This window comes from Haemaphysalis longicornis, unplaced genomic scaffold, assembly GCF_048455015.1.
Source record: "Haemaphysalis longicornis isolate Haplotype H1 unplaced genomic scaffold, Haemaphysalis longicornis Haplotype H1 scaffold_6, whole genome shotgun sequence".
NCBI classification, from domain to species: Eukaryota; Metazoa; Arthropoda; class Arachnida; order Ixodida; family Ixodidae; genus Haemaphysalis; species Haemaphysalis longicornis.
This window is the reverse complement of record NW_027526407.1, coordinates 70,500,506-70,525,141: the sequence shown is the minus strand read 5'-3', so window position 1 is coordinate 70,525,141 and position 24,636 is coordinate 70,500,506. Positions and strand designations below refer to the sequence as shown.

The 24,636-nt window shown below is 47.3% G+C and overlaps 1 long non-coding RNA gene across 2 annotated transcripts in view; it reads right to left on the bottom strand.

Annotated features, from left to right (window-relative positions):
- LOC144141631 (uncharacterized) overlaps positions 1-24,636 on the bottom strand; it is a 33,852-nt gene that overhangs the window by 5,818 nt on the left and 3,398 nt on the right. For both annotated transcript variants that reach the window (XR_013316658.1, XR_013316659.1), the window contains exons 2-5: positions 15,304-15,430; positions 12,832-12,974; positions 12,684-12,766; positions 2,395-2,436 (exon numbers count right to left, since the gene is read on the bottom strand). This is a non-coding gene — a long non-coding RNA (uncharacterized LOC144141631). The remainder of the gene's footprint in view (positions 1-2,394; positions 2,437-12,683; positions 12,767-12,831; positions 12,975-15,303; positions 15,431-24,636) is intronic.

The following is a 24,636-nucleotide window of genomic DNA, read 5'->3' as shown; positions in this document are numbered from 1 at the left end:
CCTGCTTTTCGTGTCTGCGGCGATTTCTGTGCTGTTTTTAAAATTTCCACCTGAGATGCGACTGAAACACTCTGCGATGAAGGGTCTACTGCAGACCGAGTCCAAAGTTCCTTCAAACTTTCAGGTTTGATATCCAGAGCTAGTGTTTGGTTTCGGGCTGCGGAAAGTCATGATGGCGAACGGCTGATGTGTATGCGGTAGGTTTCTATAGCCCCACCGCGAATCATTTCCCCATAAAATAAATAAAGCTTGTTTGACCGGCATGTACTTTTGTCGCTTGTTCCACCCTATAGAAATTTGACCGTGACGCCCTCTAGCTTAAGTAGCGCCCCGTATAGGACGATCTCCTGGGCATATCACAGATGGTTGCTTTACGCCAATGCTGGCTCTGGACGTGTATTCGGCTCCGGCAAACCAACTTCTAACTTTTCCGACCTCCTACTTGGACAAGTTGTATCCATACAATCGCCGATCGGGTCAAGCGTACGGTGCAAAGCATCGTATCGACACGGGCGACGCTATCTCGATTCACCAGCGGCCGCACAGGGCGTCCCATGCCATGCGCGAGGTTATCCAAGAGGGGGTCGACAAGGTGGTACAGAAGGACTTCATCCTACCATCCTCTATCCTTTGCAACTCAGCTGTCGTACTTGTGAAAAAGATGGAGGGATCATGGCGCTTCTCGTTGGATTATCGCCACTTGACTGAGGTAACAAAGAAGGGCGTGTTCCCCTTTCCCGTATTGATGAGGTAATGGACTGTCTTTACAGAGCCCAGTACGTTTGATCCGCGACTTCATATCGTGCTATTTGCAAACCTGACTCTATCACACCCAATGGTTTGTACCAGTTTTAGGTGAAGCCATTTGGAATGTGTAATGCTCCCGGGAACTTCGACTGAGTGATTCATGTTCTAATGCAGGGGCGATAATGGACGATCTGCCTTTGTTATCTCGATGACGTCATCCTTTACCCCGTCATTCAGTGTCCATATTGTCTATCTCAACAGTTTATCAGTTTTTATCCGTGCAGGTGTGCAGCTGATCTGCTCCAAGTGCCGTTCCTGCCCTCGTGAAATCCCTTTTCGGGGTCACCTCCTCGACGCTAGAGGAGTACAGCCTCATGCTGAAAAAATATTTGCTGTGAATGATTGCATAGTGCCGCGCACGACCAAACACGTAGGCAGTTTTGTCGGTCTCTGCCCGAATGTTAGTCGTTTCTGTCAGGACTTCGACAACGTTGACCCGCCGCTTTCCCTCCTCTTTGTTCTCTTTTCCTTGTACCGCGGCCCAGTCGCAGTTTTTACAAAATTACTATCGCTCAATCTCCCTAGTCCGCGGTAGCGCGAATGCGTACGCTCGAATCATTCTGTTGCATTTAGTACATAACTATACAACTGTGTTGTTCTCGGAAAATCCCAACCTTTTAAGCACAACTTGACAATATAAACATGCAACTTGTCACAGAACTTTGTCGCAATTAGAGGAGGCCATAAATGCAAAAAGTACACGCATGATTCCTTTAGAAACACAACGTTACGTTCATACAGCAACAAGAACGAGAAAATTTTCCATGTTGCACGATTCCTATATGTAGGAATCAGTCTGTAACATACCTTCAAAAGTAAATTTTTTGTAGGGACAATCTTAAGACAACACCGCTAAAACGACTCTTTAGAGACAGCTTTGCTGTCTGCAAGTACCAATACCCATTATCATTATGCTTATTAGTTGTCTCTTTATTGGTCGCAAAGTAAGGCGGTATGTTTCAGATCCTGTATAAAAGCAGCTGCTTGGCAATCCTATGTTGTAAGAAGTTAACATTTATTTCATATATGTGTTTTAGAAGCAATCTACGACTGCGGGGGAAACCAAGTCAGAAAATATTGCTGAGGTTACGGCATTTCCTCACAGGCAAGTGTAAAGCGAAACAAATTTTCTTTATGTGCCACAATGCCCACTACAAAATCAATTGTTCTCTCCACAATTGACATTCGTTTAAGCTTTCCGCGACGCAAAATGAGAACAAAAACTACATGAACCATCTCAATATAAGCCCGCCAAATTCATAGTAAAATGGTTCCTTCGAGTATCTTCAAAATAGTTGCTTCCGCGACGCAAAATGAGAACAAAAACTACATGAACCATCTCAATATAAGCCCGCCAAATTCATAGTAAAATGGTTCCTTCGAGTATCTTCAAAATAGTTGCCTGTTGCGCGCTATACCTCTTCAGCAATCTTCGGTGTACTCATAGAGTATTTCTAGTGGTATGTATATGTCACATTTTCATTAGTATTAGTTCTCTGCCATTGATGATTCTCACCGGTATTCTACACCTGCGACTCTCCCAGACACGTTTTCCCAGAGGGAAAAATAACTAGTAAAGATGCTTACGTGTAGCAGCCGTGAAGTTCTTATCGTCAATTGTGTAGGTTTCTGTAACAGAGAAAGGATACATGAAAGTGTATGATATATGTGCTAAGCAAATATATAGTCCGGCTGTTCCAGACCTCCATAATGTCATCTTACGGCGAGGTCGTTTAAGGGGTTAGAATTGCGCCTATTGTCCATTTAGAGATGGCTACACACTTGTCTCAACACCCAAGTGGCGCGCAGCGGGCTCAACGGACTGCGCCTATCAGCGACACCCGGTTCAAAGTAGCTGGCATCTGCGCGTGCTCGGCCACCCTGGCAGGACCAGCCTGTCGTTGTTGCAGTTTTTGGCCACCGCTGCTACATAGGATGCTTGCGCTGCCAAGAGCGTTTTTGCGGAACCGATGGCGTCGCGCACGCCGAGTGGGGGTTATTGAGCGCACGCCGCTGCTGGGTCATCTTCCGTCTGATATTTCTTTGTGTTTAAAAAACTTTTACGCGTCATCTTTCTGTCAACCGGATACATGTCACCACGTGTAGTGCGCTGTACCCTTATGCACCGTTGTTGGTAGTTGGTCGACGGTGACGACGGTTCGATTTCTTGGATGTGCTTCTGTCGTTCAAGTGTCCATGATTTCACGAGAATGAGCACACTGAACAGAGAGTGAGCGGATGGTTGTTCGCCATCGAGTTGTGTATTTTCTCGCATAAACGAAAAGTGCTGCTGCACGACAACGATATTTATCAATATTGTACGCGGGGCCATTGTTGGTTCCCGCTGGATGACGTCCCTGATCTCCTCCACCGTCAATTACGAAATGCGAACAAGTGTGCGGGGCTGCGCAATGCCGCCTCAGAGAGGAGGAAGACTGGTTCCCGGTGGGCAAAGCGATAGGCCGCACTGCGGTCTTTCTGTGAGTCAATGAGCGAAATAAAAACGCCGTCCTTACGTTAATCAGCAAACGAAATTCTCAGGATCAATACTGGTTTTGAACGGGGACCAAATCACAACGTCCAAACATGAGAAGCCGCCACTCTCAGCTATGATGGCGCCTGTGACACGAAACGGATCATATAAAGAGACAAAAGGCAATGGCGGTGTCGTCAATCAGGTCAAAGGTGACGCGGGTCATGCAGCTACAATGAATCAGAAAACTAAGTCCCGAGTGACTGAACGACACCACAGACAGCGTTGAACGGGACAGCCATCATCCAACCAGCTGTACCAGCAGCAGCAAGGGAAGCGATCAGAGATATGGCGCTCGTTCAAACGCACCAGACACCTGCCCCCGCGTTACGTCTGCGGCAGAGATTTAGCTGCTTGCGCCATTGTTCGAACCCCTTTCTTCAGGCTGCTCTACCACCGACGCGGGGATTCGGTCAGTCGAGGATTTGGCAAATATTTATGGCTGATTGGAAAGGCTAACCTCCTGCAACACACTCTCTAGGTTGGAACACCGGGCCAAAACTTGTTACTATTCCCTGTTATCAGTAGACAAAATATTGGTACTGTGGAAAGACAGACGAAAAAATGAATTCACGTCAACATCAGGCATGAAACTTCTACACTGTGAGATAAAAGTCAGTTGGCGCAACCGCAGTGAACCTATTCAGTCTTACTAATGCGAAAAGATTCCTAAGAATGCCGGTGCAACATCAGCGACAACGACTGCGTTGAGTATATCATTACCGGCCTGAATGATCCAGACACAATTCCAGCAGTAGGCGTCCGCACGTACAAATCACCCAAACAATTGCTTAACTGACTCAAGCGCCTAGAATATAGTCTTGTTGTTTGTTAACTTTGTTTCGTTGTTTCGCCGTATTCCCACTAAAACGCCAAGCACTCCATTGACATTCCAAAGCGGCACTTTGAAGTGGCCGAGGATCTTAACAAGGCAACCGGCGCCAACATGTCAAATGATCGCCTGGTCATCCGCTCGCGCAGGCAGAGGAAGAACGCCCTCAAACAAAAAAGAGAAGTCGCGACGCTTCTACTGCAGCTACTACGATAATGTGTCTCGCAATTGCCTCCCTCAACAGCTGAAAGCGCGTTGCAGCGTTTCTGTATGGGTGGGCCACGGAACAAGGAATTCAGAGCAAAGAAGGAACGTGAGCAATGCGTCGCTCAAACCTTGTGAAATCCGAACTACGCGTACCGACGCAGTGAGCAAAAAAATAGCAATGGCTTAACTTTGCTATGCCAGGGTATACCTAGCCTGAGCTAAGGTTCAGTTCGAATGCCCTTAGGGTTGGCCGACGTACCAGCGGTAATCCGACGCATGATCGAAGCTTTTCTATGGCTTCTATATAACTCCCTTGCACTCGCCTACATGAACGGCATCGTGCTCCCCACTGCAACTCTCCACGAGTGACACCCCCACTTGCGAACGATTTTGGGGCTCTACGAAGAGCCGGACTGCAGCTGCAGATGAGTAACTCCTACTTCTGTGATAAAACCGATTACCTTGGTTATGACATTTCTGCGAAAGGGGTCCAACCAGGAACATTGAAAGTTCAGTTTGTCGCTGAATTGGTGAAGCCAGCGACTGTACACAATGTCCGCCTATTCCTGGGACTCACAAGCTACTTCCGACAATTTGCTGATAGGTTCCCGACCATTGCTAAGTATCAGCGGGAACTGAATTCCAAGGCTGAAACCGAGACGTGGGCTGGAAAGCAAGACTTTGTATTGGCCGAGCTGAAAGGTAGACGAATCAAAAATCATATCTTGGCTTATATATGTCACGGATGAAGTTCTCACCGATTCCAGCAAAGATGGATTGGGGGATATTCGGTGGCAAGAGCAAGCGAACGGGGAGCTTCGTCCAGCAGTGTACGCCAGCCGGAAGAAGACCGAGTTCTAGTAAAGATACCACTAAAACGAGGTGGACACACCGGCAGTTGTGTGGTCGCTGTAGACGTTATGCTCACACCTAAAAGAAAAAAAAACTTCAAAATGCTGCTTCACTGCAACAATGCCCGCAAAACCATGAGCAAAAAAACTTACACCATCTTCCCGTGGGAAACCCTGATGAGGATGCAAAGCATCATGGTGGTTCCATGTGGTTCCATTGTGTTGCCGTTGTGTTGAATGATCTGGTGTGTAGTAGCGCCAGAGGGAATTCCGCGTCCGGGTCCACAGCGGTGGCAAAGGCATGCAAGTACTGTTGTACGACGGTGAGTAAGCGGTGGTTCTCGACGTGCCGATACTCGTCCACCATGTTCTTGTCGATGTTGTCGTCTCTGTGGTAGAATCGTTAGTCTTCGTCAGAGCTGGTGAGGGAAAGGTTGTTGACGTTGGTGCGCCGGCTGAGAGCAACGTACACGCCCTCCTCTTCGCAGCTTCGTCTTCTTCTCCTTCTTCCTCTTCAGTGGTTCCCCTACCCGAAGATGACGATGGTGGTTGAACGCGAAGCTATGTCTTGATGGATTAGCAACGTACACGCCCTCCTCTTCGCAGCTTTGTCTTCCTCTCCTTTTTCTTCTTCAGTGGTTCCCCTACGGGAAGATGACGACGGTGGTTGAACGCGAAGCTATCTCGTGATGAATTCTTTGGTTGGCCAATCCCTAGGGGCATCCTGCCACAATCATCATCAGAGCGCTGCGGACGGGGCACGTACAAGTGACATGCCCCCGAGGAAGAGATGCTTCGCATCTAAGCGTCGGTGAGGTAAAGGTTGTTGACGTTGGTGTACCGGCTGAGAGCAACGTACACGCCCTCCTCTTCGCAGCTTTGTCTTCTTCTCCTTCTTCTTCTTCAGCGGTTCCCCTACGGGACGATGACGACGGTGGTTGAACACGAAGCTATCTCGTGATGGATTTTTTGGTTGGCCAATCTCTAGGGCCATCCTGCCACAATTATCATCAGAGACGCTGCGGACGGGGCACGGACAAGTGACATCCCCCCGAGCAAGAGATGCTCCGCATCTAAAAGAACACTTCTGCGTCGGAGTGGCACAAGGTAGCTTCAACTACAAACGAATAGCTTCGATAATAAGTATCCAAAGGGTGCAACGATAGCGCACGTCGACGCAATAAGCGGCTCACTACACAACCCTCCTTAGCATTCCGACGTTGTGGGCGGTCTCCAGATCTTCGCTACGAACTCGGAGGTTGAAGAAATCCTTGCCATCGCTCAAGTTATTGATCCCAGAGTAATGCCATTGATAGGGAGGTTAAGAAAAACAACGCATTATGAAAAGGAGATCGGCGCGTGGAATAAGAATATCCGTTGCACAACGGGAAGGTGCTCAAGGAGCTTCAAGACGCGGTTTTGCTGGATGAACTCATCTGGGTCGTTCTAAGCCAGACACATTGAAGAGTTCTGAAGCTTTGTTACGACAAAATCGATCGTCTCGTTTTGGAAGACACGCTATCAAGGTTAAGTAAGACCTACTGGGGCCCATGCTTGAAGCACTACAGGAAGCGATACATATCCGCTTTCGTTGAATGCCTTTTCCAAGCCTGCTACATAGCATCCAGAAGGTGTAATAGCCATTTATCTCGATCCAAATTGACAGTCTGGGCTCATGTTCGGAGCACGTCGGGCAATGCGTATATAATTGCGGCTGTTGATGGCTTCACGAAGTTCGTCATGCTGCGAATTGGTCGTATTGCTTCGTAACACCTCAGCTGGACCAACGGTACTGTTTCTTCGGGACATTGCTAGCATTTCCGCGCCACAAAATGCGGTAATCACAGGCAGAGAGACTACGTTCAAAACTGCGATGTTGAGGGCAATGCTTGAACGCTTTCGAATAAGCAGGTCAGGACTGCGAGTGCTACGGCACGAGCAACCGGGCAAGTGTAGCGGTACAACCTCATAACTCCGGCAGTCGCAAGCACAACCGAAAGAGACGCCGGTCGGGATTGGAACTCGGAATTGCCTCGAGTGCAGGATTTACCCCCTGGCCCACGAATCCTTCACGAAAGCCAAGGAAAGAATACTTGGGCTGCTTCAAACGAATACGTTTCCCAACTTGACGAAATTGCGCCTAATGTACCCGACCCAGTACTCCACTCTGTGCCAGTTGTGTGACGAACCTGTCACGCTCTACCATATGGTGTGGGGTTTTTAGAAAAACCCCAAGTTGGACAGAATTCCTCGTTCGTCCGTCTTATGAGCAGTGGGAGAGCGTGTTGTCCAGTTCCAGTCCGGAAGACCAGCTTCGGTTGGTTGAAAGGGCTGTCGCAGCTGCACCACGAAGGGGGTCCTAAAATGAAGACAGCACTCCACATTTTTTTTGCGAATAAAGAAGTTTATTCTCTCTCTCTCTCTCTCTCTCTCTCTCTCTCTCTCTCTCTCTCTCTCTCTCTCTCTCTCTCTCTCTCTCTCTCTCTCTCTCTCTCTCTCTCTCTCTCTCTCTTTCTCTCTCTCTCTCTCTCTCTCTCTCTCTTTCTCTCTCTCTCTCTCTCTCTCTCTCTCTCTCTCTCCCAGGTACAGAGAGAAACTAATAACACCGTGCACCAGTCCACGAAGGCCATGCTTTTTGGGACTTTTGTTCAACTTGAGATTACGCAGCATTACGGGTGATTGCATGGATGACTGACTCACGGAACTTATCGGCAAAAAGATGAAGAATAAAAGAACCGCATGAATGAAAAACTTCCGTAACCACCAAAATAGGCAGCAAATACGTTAAAACTGGAAGCAGGATCAAGGCTAACTTTACGCTGGGTAAATATAGTTTTACTCGAGCGAGAACCTTTAGCCAGCGGCGAATATTGAAAACGGAAAGACAAATATAAGGAACCGTATTTCATATCTGAGAAGCTCCCCAATGACTGCTACCGACGTTCAGGACACCCGGAAAGCATGAAGAACATACTTTAGCGTAGCTCAAGGGACAAGATTAATTAAGCTTTGCGTAAAGGACATCGACTCGCAAAGCTCCTATTCGGAGGAAAACGAAGGTTCCGTCCGGGATGGTCGGTAATGGAGGATGCCCGAATGTACGCAGCACCTCCCTTGGCAACCGCTACATGACGCCTCGGATCTACTCCGCCGACGTTAAAGGAATTCAAGCCGGGGTACGGAAGTGGCGCACCGGGGTGTCACAGAGAAGGTGTGGTCCCCTACGGGCCGCGCCAGAGGCCGCACCATGATCTTTGGAGGCATCACCGAGGGAACTCAAAATGACTTTTGTTCCGGTAGCAAGCAAACCAACGTATCAAAATCAATAACAATATGATGTTTTTAATAGGTGATCAGCGCAAAACAATGAATTATGATAATTTTGAGATAGCGGGGAAGCATTCTATGCCGTGTCATTCGGGAGACCTTTAAAGTCCGAACGAAAACTGCCAGTCAACACCCATCATAAAAGAAACGCTGAACGCCTTTTAATTGGTAAGGGCAGAGTGAACCAAATCATGACTGAGGACTAGCATATAAAATTATAAGTTAGTAAGAATGACAAAAGGAATTAGAAGGAATACACGTGAAGAGGAATCAAAGTGTAATACGGGAAGAAAAGTGAATGAAGAAAACACTACAAATTTACAAGAATCAACGTCAGTTAAAGGAATCAAAGTAAATTGAAGTTTATGACTGAGTGAATTAAGAAGCATCAACGTGAATAAATAAAAACATTGCTTAACAGAATTCTAAGTGTATCCGCTGAATCGAAGTAAGGTAAAAAAGGATAATCAAATTAAGTAAAATTATGTGAATTCTGAGGAATCAAAGTTAGGCAGAGTGATGAACAAGGGAATGAACGGGAATTAAAGGGGCGTAAAGGGGCTTAAACGGGGCCAAATAAAATTAAAACGGTCCAAATCGAAGTACGAAAGAAGGGCAACAAAATGTACATTGTTTGACAAATCGAAGTGAAATAACTGTATCCAAAGTGAATAAAGTGAATTCATGTGAATTACCAAAGAATGCAGAAGTAACGGAGAATCACTGTAAATTAGAAAGAATAATTGTAACCTAAAGTGAACGAACAAAGAAAATAACGTAGATAAACGTTACTTAACACAGGCCAACGAAAATGAAAACGTTTCAAACCAAAGTACGAAAGAAGGGCAGCAAAATGGAAAGGAATCAATATGAAAAAAGAGAATGAAAGAGAATTATTACCCTTTGGGTGAATAAAGCAGATTATTGAATAAATTAGGAGCTATCCAATTCAATGAAATTTTTAGTTAAACATAACCAACAGGACGCAAAGAGAAGGTAAAGTGAAGGTAATGCACAAGAAGGAGAAGGCAAATTAAGACGGTTCAGTTAAAAATAGGAAGAATCCATCCGACTGAAGACAAGTCAAATTAAATTATAACGCATTCTTTGGTTAGGTAATGGCTTCAAAGCCTTAGGAATTAAGATATATAAAGCGTATCACAAGAGCCAAAAGGGAACTAAGGTGGATGAAACTGTATTATGAAGATAAAGTAACTAATTACGGATCGTATAATAATGTTAAGAGGAATCAAAGCTGAATAAAAAAATTCGGAAGATTGAAAGAGAAATAAGGGCATGAGTGAATGAAATGATGCGAAACAATACTTTTTGTCAGATGATGGAGAGATGGACGTGAGTAAACCGTGGAACTAAACTAGGTTACTGCAATAATAACTTGGATTGTTAAGTGAATCACGAATAATTACTCAGCAATAAAAGTTATGAAAATTGTGGTACCATGCCAGTAAAATTTCGTGTGACAAATAGCGTGTGCACAAAATTTCATTGGTTGCTTAAACATGGAAATATGCCGCCCATTTGCACGAACCGCTGGAAGGTTTCCTTACAGTGCTCTCTTCACTTGTGGGACAGTATAAACATTGAATGTTCGTACGTGTTCAGAGTTGGTGATACCAGGGCATGACCGATCCGTAAAAAAAGGCGGAGGGGCGGAGGCGTACGCCGGCATTTATTTTAGTGAAAATCTCTAACCCCCTCTAGGGTGCATGGGCTGAACTTAAACACAGTAGTCAAAAGAAAACAAATGCAAATCTATAGACTGCAGCAATTCAGATTCAAAGTGAACACTCAAGGTGCTGAGAAACACTGTAGCAATTCCAATTCTAAACAAAAACTTCGAGAAGCCAAGGACGTACCCTACTGACTTTCGTATTCTTTTCTGTCATTTTTGTTTCTTTATGGACACCGAAAAGAAAATGGTGTTGAGAGCCCGATACAAAACAAATTGCGCCCACCTCCCCGCGAGGGGAACCCTGTGTAGATGTGACGCATCGTGGGGTTCACTTGGTGTTTCCGTTGGATTGAATCTGAAATCGCATGAAACGTGTCGTGAACGCGTTTGATTATTACGTTTTATGATTATTATTATGTTTTATTGGCCAATCTTGGTCAATCTCTCTAAGTGGTATGTTTGGGGCTAAGCTGTCGCAACGACCATTACTCCATCATTGTTGCTGTAAGTGGAAGCTTCTTTCCTTTTATTGCAAGTGTTAATCATCGCCCCATCATGGGTTGTATCAGTAGCTTCTTGACGTAGTTTGAATGAGTCAAGGATATAAGGTGCGTTCGTAGCATTTTATTCTGTCCCGGTTATGTGGCGCAGTAAGAAGAGCACCGTGTACCTCGCGTTCCGCCCACATGGTCGTGGGATCGAAACCTGGCGCCGCTATTACTTTTTTTATAGTGCAGGGGGAGGGGTGTGGACGACAGAGGGGCATCGGAGAGGACAGGGGGTGAGCGGCGGAGAGCGCAGCTCGCGCGGCGAGGAAATGGGGGAGGGGCGGACGACAACAACGCCGACGCTGCATGGACAAGGCGAGTGAATTAGATGCAGTCGCATCTAAAATCGTGTGCGGTTCGTGTAGCTTGAGACACAAAAATATCTGTCAATATCTCCAATTTATTGATATTACCGTCAATATCTCCAATTTCTTGATATTGCCGGGAACCATGAATGGGTTTGTTTATTTATGGTTTGTTTTTATTGCACGGCCGCGCCCGGTTCTGTTATCTGTGTCCAAAGCGAAGCGCGTGTTCCATTCTTTATTTTTATGTCGCGCGGACTATCTCATTCAGATAAAGAGACTGTTTCGCCCTAGCATCTCTAGCTTAGAATAATCTTCTTTGATGTGCAATGTTGTGGATGTAAATTGACGGTTCGAGAAACACTCGCGCCCAAAAATAAATTCCCGCAGAGCAGACGCCGCGCCATTCGACTCACCGACGCTCGCTTGCTCACGTCACTTTGTTGGCTACTGCTTCGCCGCCTGTGTATTCTTTGAGTTGTTAGTGGAGTACAAGTTCGCTCCAATAAACGTGTTTTCCTTGAAGACAACTGCGTCGTCTTTGGCTTCGTGACAATATTGGTCGAGCTATTTGACCAGGTTTAGCTTCCATTGCCAAGGAGTGGTCGGGGCCTGCTCACCGCGATGAGTACGCGTCTGCTGCAGGGCATCCGAATTCATCATTAGAGTTTCTGTGTTAATTGGTTATAATCAATAACAAGCTTGGCCACAATACAGAAAAATTGAGCTCTGAGATGTTTTCAAAACTTTGTTAAACAAAAAAAGTATTCCAGAATGCGAAAGCACATGATACCATGCTAAGTTCTATGCAAAGCAAAAATAAAGAAAACTTCCAAATATTAGTTCGAATTGCGAATTGTAGCTGTCTGTCAGTTTCTTTGACGCACTTTAACGACTCCTGATTACATAAAGATAACACAGCAAGAAAGGTTTATTGCTCTACATTGAAAACTATGCTATTATTATAAACATTTCAACTACATGTAAAAAAGCGGCGTTCCGATTTTTCGGCGCTGTCCCGTACTTGCTCCCAAGTGAAAATATAGGGCTCAACCGAACAAGTTATTTTCCTTCTTGTGGATCGCTTTGGTTGAAAAACAAAGTGAGCAAACAGCGTTTCTTGATTTCATGAGTGTCCATGTCAAGCTAACTGAACCGCACACGATTTATGGGTGTTCAATACAAATGAAGCTGCTACATTTTCCAACAGGTTTCGGTTAGGCATTACTTTGTAGAGATGATATCGAAAAGTATGGTTTCTCAACAGTATCGCTCCAGCCTCGGTCTATTCAGATTTGCAGATGACTTGTATGTGCAGACATTAAAGCTGTAGGTAGTTACACATTTGTAGTCGTTGGCTGGTTATTTTATTTTTCTGAAATGTTATCGCTGGAAACGTTTAGAAATATCACAGAGCTTCCAGCGCACGTAATGAAACAGCAGAACACATTTCGATATAGTAGGTCATGAAAATAAATTTTGCAATACATCATGTAAAAGCACAAACGTTTTCGTTGTAAAAAATGGTGTAACGGATTTTCTTGTTTTCAAATTTTTAAGCAAAGGAGAAATGCTTATACCATTCATAACGGTGACAATCATTCTGTCCGGTGCTGTACGTAGCTTTGTCCAAATGAATGTTCCATTTAACTTCAATGTTACTCTGGAGACAAAACCAAACGCTTTATGTAGGACAACTCATGAGCCCAAAGGAAAGCTCGAGCTTACCGGACTTCATCAATGTTGTAAGAACGCAAAAATATAACATATTTAAGCTCCTCGAGTGATATTACTTTGTCAACTTTGCACGTGACGCACTCGTCAATCAGGGTTCCATTTGTGGTCCAAATATTGTGCGGGGTGGCGTAAAACTGAAACAAAGATGCAACAGTACCAAACACTCAATTAGCCTAAACAGCAAACAAAGTAGAACTCATTGCGAAGAGATGTCTATTAGATCTTTTGGTGAGGCCCGACCAACAGCTCGCTCGATTGCAGCGGTGCATTAGGATGAGGATTTAGCTTTCGCAAACTAGCAAATGCCTACTCAGGAGTGAAAAGACCTCACAGTCGTGATTAAGACCAAAAACGCCACAACCTACCTTGCCAGCATCTCAAGAACTAATTGCCTTGAAGTTGTTACAAACCATTTGTGTTAGTATATGATATTTTTAAAAATCAAGAACACGTTATTTCGCCTTTATGAAAGGGTGACGTCAAGCAATATTTGCTACGTAGGAGTGAAATATCTAACAAGTTAGGCACTTTTGAGGACGCTGTCTTTACGAACTGAAGTCGCTGAACTTGGTAAGGATTTCTTCTGATACAAACAAGTGGTTACAAATACGTGGCACCACATACTGATCAAATGTAACACCTAAACTTCCCAGCCACACAAGCGTGTGACGATCTCACAAGGGTGTCACGATGGCCCATTGAAAATCACGAGTAATTTATTATGACTACATACCACAAATTTTAACGGCTTGCTCATAGCACGGCCGCGGTATTCATTCCTGTGAACCCTCAGATTGAGCTTGCGCTTTGTTGTATGATGTTGTTTAAAGAGAAAATAAAGAAACACTTGTCTCGCGGCGAAGAGGTTTTGTTTATGGTAGCCATCGCCAGAACCTGGTTCAAATCTTGCAGGTGGTGGTCTTTTCTCGTTATTATTCATTTGTATTACTCGAAACACATGTTGTTGTCATGCGCTTTCTCTGTTTCTGGCCCCTTTGTGAACGTTAAACAGAATTTTGGGTTTTGTAGTCGCACCTTGGCTGTCTTTCAGTCCAGATATTCCCCCAGCAGCCTTTGATCTCTTGCATTCCGGAGAAGATGCAGCAACGGTCAACATTAGAAAGCGTGTTTAATAAGAAAGCTTTTTGCCCAGGCCTGGTATTTCTCCTAGTGTTCGCAAATACAGCAGACACTTCCGCCACATCCATTCCTTTGTCGAGATGTTGATTCGGCACGCTTGGGTTGTCTGGACCAATATATTGAGGAGAGGCGGCGAGATATCGCTGCTGAACAGCCTTCAGGCGATCCTTCGATTTCTTGAAGTTTGTCCTAACTGGTGTACTGTGTCCTGGTAATTTCGCCATTACTGTTCATAGCATAGATGAGGTGCCTCCACAGCCGCTATTCTTAGGCTCCATGATAGTTACACTGCGCCCGTTTCACAGTGCCAGCCTGTCATGCGAGCAGATCTCAGCCGTGTACCTTGGCGGCACCTCGGTCGAAGTAGCCTTTTGAAGTTTGACCGTCTGACAAGTTCCGCATTTTACACATTCTTACCAGGCTTTGCTGAACTTCCCAGTTGTGCACTATGTACCGTGGCGGCACCTCGGTCGAAGTAGCCTTTTGAAGTTTGACCGTCCGACAACATCCGTATTTTCCACATTCTTACCGGGCTTTGCTGAACTTCCCAGTTGTGCACTATGTGCCTAGGCACGGGCACATTGTGGTAGAGACTTCTTCATCAATGTCTGTCACGTCTAAGCAGGCACAAAGCCGTAGGTGCCTGTTCATACCTTCGTGGATGGTCCACAGGAAAGGAAGAGGCATGCGCGCGCAGCTTGGCTTCATTATCTCACCAGTACTGTGCCCGCTGTGCTGCTTGGTGATTTAAACCTGGACGTCTCCCTGCCGAATGCCACCTTTATAGTGTCCCTCATGGTCGGGCTGTTTTGGTCGGTGGGTTCGAGAAACAATAACAAGCGGCGCGGGAGCGCAACGGACACCCCATTTTTTCCCCGCTAGAAAAAAATCTTGAGACCTTCGAAGTTTAATCCGGGTAATTGGCTGGGAGGTTTGTTTAACCGCAAATTACAAGAAAATGTGTTTTCGTCCTGCACTCGTTAGATCGCGCTCAGCTTGGCTGATAAAGCTTCCGCACGTAGTGGAAGGGCGCTGAAATTCTTACGTATACTGTAACACTAAATTCTTATCTGGTCTTACTAGCAAGAGGGTATTACAAGGTATTTTGACGCTTTCGTCGGTATGTTCACCGTAGCCTGTTTAGGTAGGTGCCAGGAAATGTGCTATTTCATTAAAAATATTGTGTACTATTATCTGAAAAGAGTACCTCAAGATCATAAATGCTTCATAAGTGGAAAAAGTTCCTTATTTCGATGCCTAAAGGGGAAGTACAATCGGACAGGCGGGAATAGAATAGCTATTAAAATCACAACATTTACTCACCCGTATTATGTCGCGGTCTGCATTATCAGGGGGATCACGCCGTCGATTAGACGTTTGCGCGTCCGATACACATATTAGTATAAATACTATTGAGAACTTCAAATTTCTCCCTGCCATGTCCAATTTTCTGCAAGATAGTATGAAAGCGCTTTTTATTACAACGTATTTTGCGGATGTGCTTTCCAAGTTCAAGAAATGGTAACGTCTGAGTCTAATAACTCGTAAGCTGAAACGTTCCCCATATCCAAGGCAACAAAATACAGATGATATTAAGAAATACGTAGTCTGAAGGACATGTCGCTTGCGACGTAATTGTGACATCAATCCTAACACATCTTGGTTGATAACTTCAGTACACGCAGGAGAACTGTTTGTATTTACGTTTGTATTTACAAACTGTTTGTAAATGTTTGTATTTACGCGTATATGCCTCTAACGACGTGATGGGTGGTGAAATTGGCAATAAACAACCTAGTGTATTCTTCTCGCATTTTTTTACTCCACAAGGTGATCGCCTAATAATTACCTTATAAAATTCAGGTACACTTTGAAGCACCTGCCAGCACCCTCCTATAGCGGAAGCATGACCTCCGCTGAGAAGTAATCAGCTAGCCTAGCTGGCTCCACAAAAGAGCTAGGACCGCATGATTTGCCACGTCTGTCAGGTGTTACCAATCATATGTCAGAAGCCCCATTCCTCTCCATCTTCCATGCGACATTGGCGAGCTGGACAGCTATGCATACGAGTAAGAATCGTTAGCCACGCATGACTTAAGTCACTATAGAAAGTGAGAATGCAGGGAACTTCAGATAAATTCGCGGCACGTATCTCCGCGTGCGTTCATCAGATGTGTCTAATGACGTAGCCCTGAATGCTTAGGAAAATTATGTTTTTTACGGTTGTTTTTATTGATAATCTCAGCGTTTCCTGGAACATATCATTTGCGCAGCTGGTCGGAATGGCACTAGTAATGGCGAAACGCATTGTGTAGCAACCGCAACCCAATTTTTTCCTGAGTTAGATTCAGAAAGAAGGCACAATAGTCGACGCCGATCCGATGAAATGGTTCAGTTGGGACATCTATCGGTTGAAGTGGCCTGGCTGGTAGCACAGGTGGGGTCTTGCGCCGTTGGCAAGAGTCACATTCGTGGATGTAGCGCCGCACTGACTTGTACAGACAAGGCCGCTAGAAGAGCGGGTGTCTGCAGTCATAGGTGTGAGTTAAACCAACGTCACCAGCTGTGGGAACGTCATGGAGCTGCTGCAGTACTGAGAATGGCATGTGCTTTATAACAAGAAGTAGGAAGGCTGGACAATCAGAACGGAAGTGGTGGCGCCATCCTGCACACGCACGCCGTCCTGGAGTAGGAAAGCCTGTACAAAGGGGTCGGTATTTGCAGACGCAATATCCTCACGCGCCGTTGCTCTTTCTCTATGTGCAGGAAATCAGATATTGCCATGACGCCCGCATCGGAATCAAACGTAGACGTATCAGGTGTGTCGACGGGAGGGGCGGGAAAGACAGTCCGCATCTTGATGTAGACGGCTAGGTTTGTACGCGACTGCGAATGTGTATTCTCGAAGGCTTAAAGCCCAGTGGCCCATACATCCTGTAGTATCTTTCAACGAGGAAAAACACGATAGTGCAAGGTTGTCCCTTACAACACAAATTTCGGCCATAGAGGTAGGCGTGGAATTTGGCAACTGCCTACACCAAGGCGAGACATTCGCGCTCTGTGATCGAGTAATTATGCTCGCGTGTGGACAGGAGACGACTCGCATATGCAATACCGCGCTCGCAACCATGTTGTTGTTGGGCCAGAACAGCACCTATGCCGTGGCAACTGGCGTCTGTCCGGACCTCGCCTAGGACGGATGGGTCCAAATGCCCCAAAATAAAGGATGCCCTAAGCAGAGAAACCAAGGTTGAGATAGCACCTGCTTGATCGGGGCCCAAAGAGAATGTCGCTTTTTTGCGAAGAAGCTAGGTAAGGGGACGGGCGATAGTCACAAAGTCCTCTATATACCGGGAAGCTATGAGAACAGCCCGAAAAATCTGTGCTTATCTTTAGCCGACTGCGGCATAGGAAAGTGATGGACGGAGTGAATTTCCTCGGGGTCAAGTCTTACTTCATTGGCGTCAACAACGTGACCTCGAATTGTTATATCGCGGTGCGCAAAGCTACATTTCTTCAAGTTTAACTGAAGACCCGCCCGTAAGAACACATCAAGTACATCGGTAAGTCGGTGAAGGTGAGTGTCAAAACCGGGGGAAAATAAAACGATGTCGTCTACTTAACAGCCATGTAGACTATTTTAGCCATATAATAGAGAGTCCAGCATGCACCAGTTCACCAGGCTTGCGAAATGCAGAGGCCGACCGGCATTATTTTGAATTGATAAAGGCCATCTGTTGCTACAAACACTGTGTTCTCTCGGTCAGTTTTGCCAATCTCAATCTGCCAGTACGCGGATCGGAGGTCGAAGGAGAAGTATTTTGCGCCATGGAGGCAATCAAGGGCATCACCTATACGAGGCAGAGGGTACAGGTTTTTCTTGGTAAAGTTGTTTAGGTTGCGGTAATCGACACAAAAACGTCAGCTGCGACGTTTTTTCTTACAAAAATGACAAGTGAAGCCCACGGACTTGAAGAAGGTTCGAATATATCTATGCGCACCAAGGTGTCCACTTCCTCCTGGGTGATTTTACGTTCAGTGTGGAACACGCGGTAACGCCTTCGGTGAATAGGGCTCGCATCACCGGTGTTGATGCGATTCTTCACAGTGGTTGCCTTACCTCGTCGATGGTTGTCAAGATCAAAAATGCCTCGGTAAGAGTAGAGGAAAGGAAGGAGCTCACCGACTTGTGTAGGTGGTAGATCGGTGGAAATCACTGCCGCGTAACGGTGGTCGGGTTTGGAATTGGTGGGTGCTCGTTGGAATGATCAAGGTTATCGTCGACGGTCAGGGTGGCAATGTCGTCGAGAAGGGAAATCGTTGCGAGCGACATGCCTTTCGGACGGAGCTGCGCCGAGGCACTGAAATTATTGAACGGTAGCGCAATCTGGTTGTCACTGACGATAATGTGAGGAAGCGGCACATAGCACGCAAGGAGCGTGTCAAAGATGGGCGAAAACTCGTACACGCCGTCTGCAACAGCGGGAATCGGCATCAATGGGGCATAGGCGGCACTATACGGTGGTAACAGTGTGTGTACCGCGGATACGAACCATGACTTCTGTCGACTTTCGTCGATTGCGACGTCACACTACGGCAGCTGAAAATGAAGTAGGCCTCGTGAACAGTCAGTTAGGGCAGATTGGGCAGAAGGGAATTCAAGACCGCGAATAACGTTATATGGGAATTGGTCCTACGCACTGAAAAGAACAACAGTTTGTTTGCCAGCGGTGTTGACACTGGCAGCTCCTACTCCGGAAACCGTAGATGAACCTCCGTCAGCGACACGCACAGCACAAGAAGGGGCCGGGGTCAGTACTTTGCGAAGACGACGACGATGAGCAGCACCCACAATATAAATTTGCGCACCAGTGGGAATGAGGTCCATAACGGTCACGCCGTCTACGGGTACTTCCAATAAACTATGCTGAGCCGGTATCTTAAGAGGAGAGCTTCGGGCAGGGGTTGAAAATGTAGCGTCACCTCCGGGAGCTGCATTCCTCAGTTTCCCGAGGAGGTACGTCCGCTCTGGGCGGGAGACTGGAAACGGCGAGGCTGAGGTGAGCGGGATAGGTGGCGCTGTAGAGATGGAGAACGTAGGGAGCCTACATGCGCCGCGCCTTCGTCGTTTAGGGTGGTGCCACTCTTTGACACAGCTCGTGCCGCCTTCCGCCGTCGGGCAGCGTTGCCAGCACACGTTGCCATAGCAACGGGGCTGATACGGCGTCATGTTGTTCCCCAGTCGGTTCGCTGCCGCCGTGTGCGTAGGGCTGCGTCCTTGCCGCCTGTGACCCGCGGTGACTTTTGTTGACCACGGGAAGCTTTTCATAACCACGCCAGCTCGGTGAACGTGTTGGGAGTTGTATGAGACCAAAAATGCCCGGCTGTTGCGTTCCGCAATGTACGAACCATTGCAGAAAAATTGGCCGCGTATCTGCTCCTTGTGTTGCAAATGTCGTCAAAAACGATAGTCTTTATCGACTTTTGCTAAGTAAATGCCTCCCATCGCTTTCCCGCTCACCTCTCATGTTGTTCCTCTTGCGTCGCGCTCCTCCCAAGGTAAAGACGCCAAAGCTTAGCTTAAATCATTTTAAATTTCCCGCGTTCCACTGCTCCAAACCGGGTGTCTCGATGCCAACGCTGCCGTACGGCGAAGACGCGCGTGAATCGAGGCTCCCTACTTCCACGTTTATAGAACCGCGTTTCCCAAGTCCACGTGCGTTCCAAGCAGAACGTGCAATCTATCTAGTGGAACCTTTCGTAACTGTTCACACTTGATTTCTTCAAATGCCGCCTGAAGCTATATGGCGCGGGCGACAGCAGGCGACGGCGGAGTGATATTTTTATCTTCAGTTGATGAAGTATTTAATCTCGCCAAAATCAAACATGTACGATTTTTTATAAAGGAACGCTGCAAATATCACTTCTGTATTAATTTGCTGTCTCATATATGCGTAATGTCTTGTTGTTCTTCAACATTATTGACAAGTATGAACATTACACCGGAATTAGACGGGCACATTTAGATGTGACTATATAAGACTATTGCGCAGGCATTGTTTTACTTTGGCCGGGTGGCTGAATCGAGTCACAGACAGACAGACGGACAGACAGACATACAGACAGACCAAAATTTCTGGGTTTAAGTAGCCTAAGAAAGACTATCGTCTTTAAAAGTCACACGGATGTTCCGCTTCCCGGCCAGCCCGAACCGAAGAAAGCGCTGGCTCGTTCAAGTGAAAAGGGACCGCTGGGAGCCCACTGCTGCTTCTCGTGTTTGCGCTGTGAGTATTGCACCTCGCTTCATGTTTTTTGCACGCGTACTTGCAGCTATATTTTATTATTTAAGCGGTCTGCACCTGCAACGCTTTCAGCGAGCATCGTCGTGTCCTCAACGTCTCCTCCGTCGCCGCAGCGCCGTTGCGCGCCGGTAGCGCAGGCCATGGCCTGTTTTGATGGCTTCCAGCGACGGTTGAACGCAGCCGAGCGGCAATTTAGCGTGCGAATGCAGCGTGCGCGCTACTGGATTGTTTGCGTGGCTCGATTATGCCGGATTACGCATGCAAGAAACGTGAATGTTCAAAACTAAGCCTGGTTATAAAGCATCCCCGAAAGGCCCGGACCGTTCACGCTTGCGACAGAAAAGGCGCGATTCTCGTCACTGCGACAAAAATTGGTTGATACCGAGCGACAAAAGCGATCGCTGAGCGACTGCGCAATCTTCGAACGCGCTGCAATTCAGAGTATTGTCTCATCCCTCAGCTGCGTTCGGCAATCGACTTTGAAGCTGCCGTGTGCTGGATATTCATCGGGTCGCCGAAAACATTGTCCCCTGCGTTGCTTGTGCTGATATTCCGCACGGGGGTGGAATATATGATTGATTCTTTCATGCAACACTGCCAAACTGCGTATGAGGGGTCACTAAAGTCTGCAAAGATTTCTGTGGCGAACCGCCCCATAAAAATTCCCGTACTGCATTAGTTAGAGGGCATAATCAATTTCCATTCCAAAAGGCAAAAAAACGCACGAGAGCAAGCATTCTGCCTCGCGAGCGAGTAATTCAAGTGCATTATGTGGTTTTCAAATATTGTTGTTAAGATTGACTTTTTTCTTCAGGCACATTTTGAAGACTCAAGTTTTGAGCAGCACCGACAAGATACCGACAGCACCGACAAGATACGTAGCTACGATCAATTTTTTTTATGTGAGGACACTTGAACGACTTGAGTGGTACATTCAATCGTAATTCAGGACTGTGCCTTTGTTAAGGTCTCTATGAAACTTCATTGCCGTACAGTTGTAATAAAGAAAAATTGATGCCTTACATTATAGTGTGTTCAAAAAAGCTGTGAAATATTTTCCTGCTAACATTTTCTTTTGCTGCTCCTCAGTACCAGCCTGAAACAAGCATTCAAAACCAAGAACACTGGTGTGCCTGCATTCATATTGCGCCTTTCTCTCGAGACGTTGCTCTCCACTGTGTCAGTTGCTCACGACGTGTTTTAATTCTCGACTAATTTTATTGAATCTAAGATATATTTCCTGCTTGCCACCGAACTGACCTGCGAAAAATAATTGCACCGTAGCACGATTCTGCATGTGAAAAACAAGATACACCGGCTATACGCCACATGGAGCTCCAGGCACGAAAAATCGCGCAGTCGCGCGCTTCTGCGCACAGCTAGTGCCTCCAAAGGAGGCAATGGCAAGCCTTTACCAAGGACGTGAATGCCGCATTAAACGAATGATCCCGCGATCTCAACTGTGCCCAGCAGCAGTAAGCTTTTGGAAAGCTGCTTGGCGATAACCACTAACCACGCACGATCGTTTCGAAGCAGGTCGTGCTAGATAGCCTGTTCCGCGCCTGCGTAGGCTCGCCGCATTGCGACTCCCTAGGTCGGGCGGGCACTAGGGGTCCAATATGGCGGCCCGTCAAGTTTGGCGGCCGCCACAGCCACCGTTAGGAAACCTTGGACTCTGCTGTCGCCACCCTAAACGACGAAGGCGCGGCGCATGTAGGCTCCCTAGGCGAACGGCTGAATTGGGAAGCGTGGGTGGACGTCGCGGCATACGGCGACGGATAACGATTCCTGAAACGGCGAGGTGTGGCGGCGACTGGAAAAGAATCAACAGAGTGGTGGTGTTGGTGCGACGAAAGCCTGCGGGACCGGAAGTAACGGGCAACATGACCTACCCGACTACAGGTAAAGAAATTGGGCCTATTGTCCGCGGTGCGCCATTCAGCGAGGTTCCTTGTCCGAGAGCAAAGAAGGCCGAAGTCAGCCCGTGGGTCGGCGAAGACGTAGTTGTAGCGGACATTGTCGCAATTCGCCGAGCAGGAGCTAGGAAAAGCCATGTTCGCAATTTCTTGGCACACGACTGCCTGGATGAGGGGAAGCATATGCATACCGCCATCAGGCGCTTGGTTGGAAAGCGCCGGAGCCATAGCCTCAAGCACCCGACGTACGACCTTAGTGATGCTTCCGGTTGGGGAAGGACTCACCTCAGCTGCAGAAGCGGGGCATGGGGAAAGGTCCTCACACGACGAAGTTTTGTTGGGGAAGCCGATGTACTGCGGAGCGATGCGGCGGAGTGTCGATGCCATTCTCCGGGAGTATGGCGTCGACACTCGCGCAGTCCTTTAAACAAGCAGGTGGAAAGTGTCATCGGCGATGCCGTTCAACACATTCGCTACTTTGTCGTCTTCAGACATCCGGCTGTCGACATTTTAACACAGTGCGAGAACGTCCTGAGTCGACGCAACATATGATTCAGTAGATGTTTGCACACGGAAGGCCAGCTGGAGTTTGGCAGCAAGGTGGTTAGTTACCGGCTGCCCCAAAAGGTCACTGAGGTCCTGCTTGCAGCCTTCCCATCTTGTTGCCGTGGTCTCCTTGGAGTCAAACCAAGCCTTTGCTGCGCCCCTCAAGGAATAATAGACGGTCTCTCAATCAAAGTGTCATCCCAGTCGTTATGAGAGCTAACGCGCTCATATGCAGAGCCTGTCTTCAACGTCGACATTATCCGTGCCGCTGAACGTACCGGGTACTCTTGAGTGGTACACGATGATGATCGGTGCCGTTTAAGCTGTTTCTTCGTTCGATGGCAGGGTCTGAAGACCGATTTGGCGACCGCTACACTGCTCCATGTTGAGTGAAGCGTACCGACAGGGATCACAGCGCAACCTCCACCATATGATGTTACGAGGAAGCCATGAATAACGGTGTATTGCTGGATATATACTGGAAAGCAGTTCAAGAAGGGGAATTCACAACTCAGGGAAGGTAGCCGCAGTACGAGCGAGAGCGAATCCTCATCTTGGGGGCATTGGTAACAGGTCGAAGTGGTGACAAGGCACGACGGAATGGCGAAAGGAAACGACGTCGAATAGGGCGAGAATCGCGGGGATAGTCCATGACGTCAGGAGAGGGAGACGAGTGGGCTGGAGGGTGCGAGTACCCACGCTGACGGGGGGCGTTGCTGAAGCGGTTGTCTCGTTCGAAGGGGGCATAGTCTCGTCACTCATCTAGCTGGCGTCTGCGGCAAACACGGGAGATGTGTCCTCTGATGCCTCAGTAGAAGCACACAGGCCAGTCGCCTGGAGCACGCATCGGTCGCCACGTTGACGAGTAAGGTGCCGGTATCGATGGCGCAGAGAGGGCGGTCAAGTGGGCTGGCGCAGTGGGATGCACGATGTTTTCCACGGGAATGGGTTCTCGGGACGCAGCTTCTGAGTACGTGGGAATGAGTAGTTGAGCAGTGTGACATGGCTGGGGAATGTTGGTCATACACTCCAGCGCTTCCTTGATCACGTCCCGCAGTCCATGTGCGCAGACAGGAGCATTCTGGGGGCAGGGAGCGTCACGCCGCTGTAGCTCCTCGCTTATGATAGCGCGTAATAAAGCACGGAGCTCCACATTCCCAGAGGGGCTGGTAGGCCAGGAATCCTGCTGGAGGCGAATAGCTTGCAGATTGTCGAGGCGCTGGCATATCGCCCGCCTTTTCTTCTCTGGAACGCTAGTTAACAAGCATAAGTTTCACAACTTATTTCATTGGAATGTGCGCACGCTGAGGCGAATAATACCCTTCACAAACAAGGCCTGTAATGCGCAAAGCGAACATACGAAGAGAAAAGTCAGCTATTTAACAATATTACTGAAAAACTTCACTGTGCCTAATGTTCTTTTACGCAGCCCGTCAGGCAATAACCTTTAAGTCACACGTTGACGTATGACAAAATAAGCTTGCACGTGCGGTTCAAATGTTCTAACCAAAGCGATAACAGTGCCCATGAAAAGCCTCTTCGACAGGAGCAGTTTGGAAGGGTCAATCCCCTGTTTCAGCGCAGTTCATTTTTGTTTCCGCTGTTATATGTTGTAAGTGAGTGAGTGAACACTTGGCGGGTGTTGCCATATCATCACCTAAAAACTATTTCCTCGTAACTGGGGTGTGTTGTTGGGTAGTCACAAATGAACTTTGCAAGACCAGGAGAGAGAGAGAGAGAAGAGAGGGGGGTAGGGGGAGAGAGAAGGAACTTTATTTGAGTCCAAACTGGTAGAAGGAAGGGGGCGACAGGAAGAAAGTCACCTAGCCTTCCCTGTTAGATGGCGGCCATGAGCCCGTGGGCCATAGCGGCATGTTCCACCAGCTGCACGA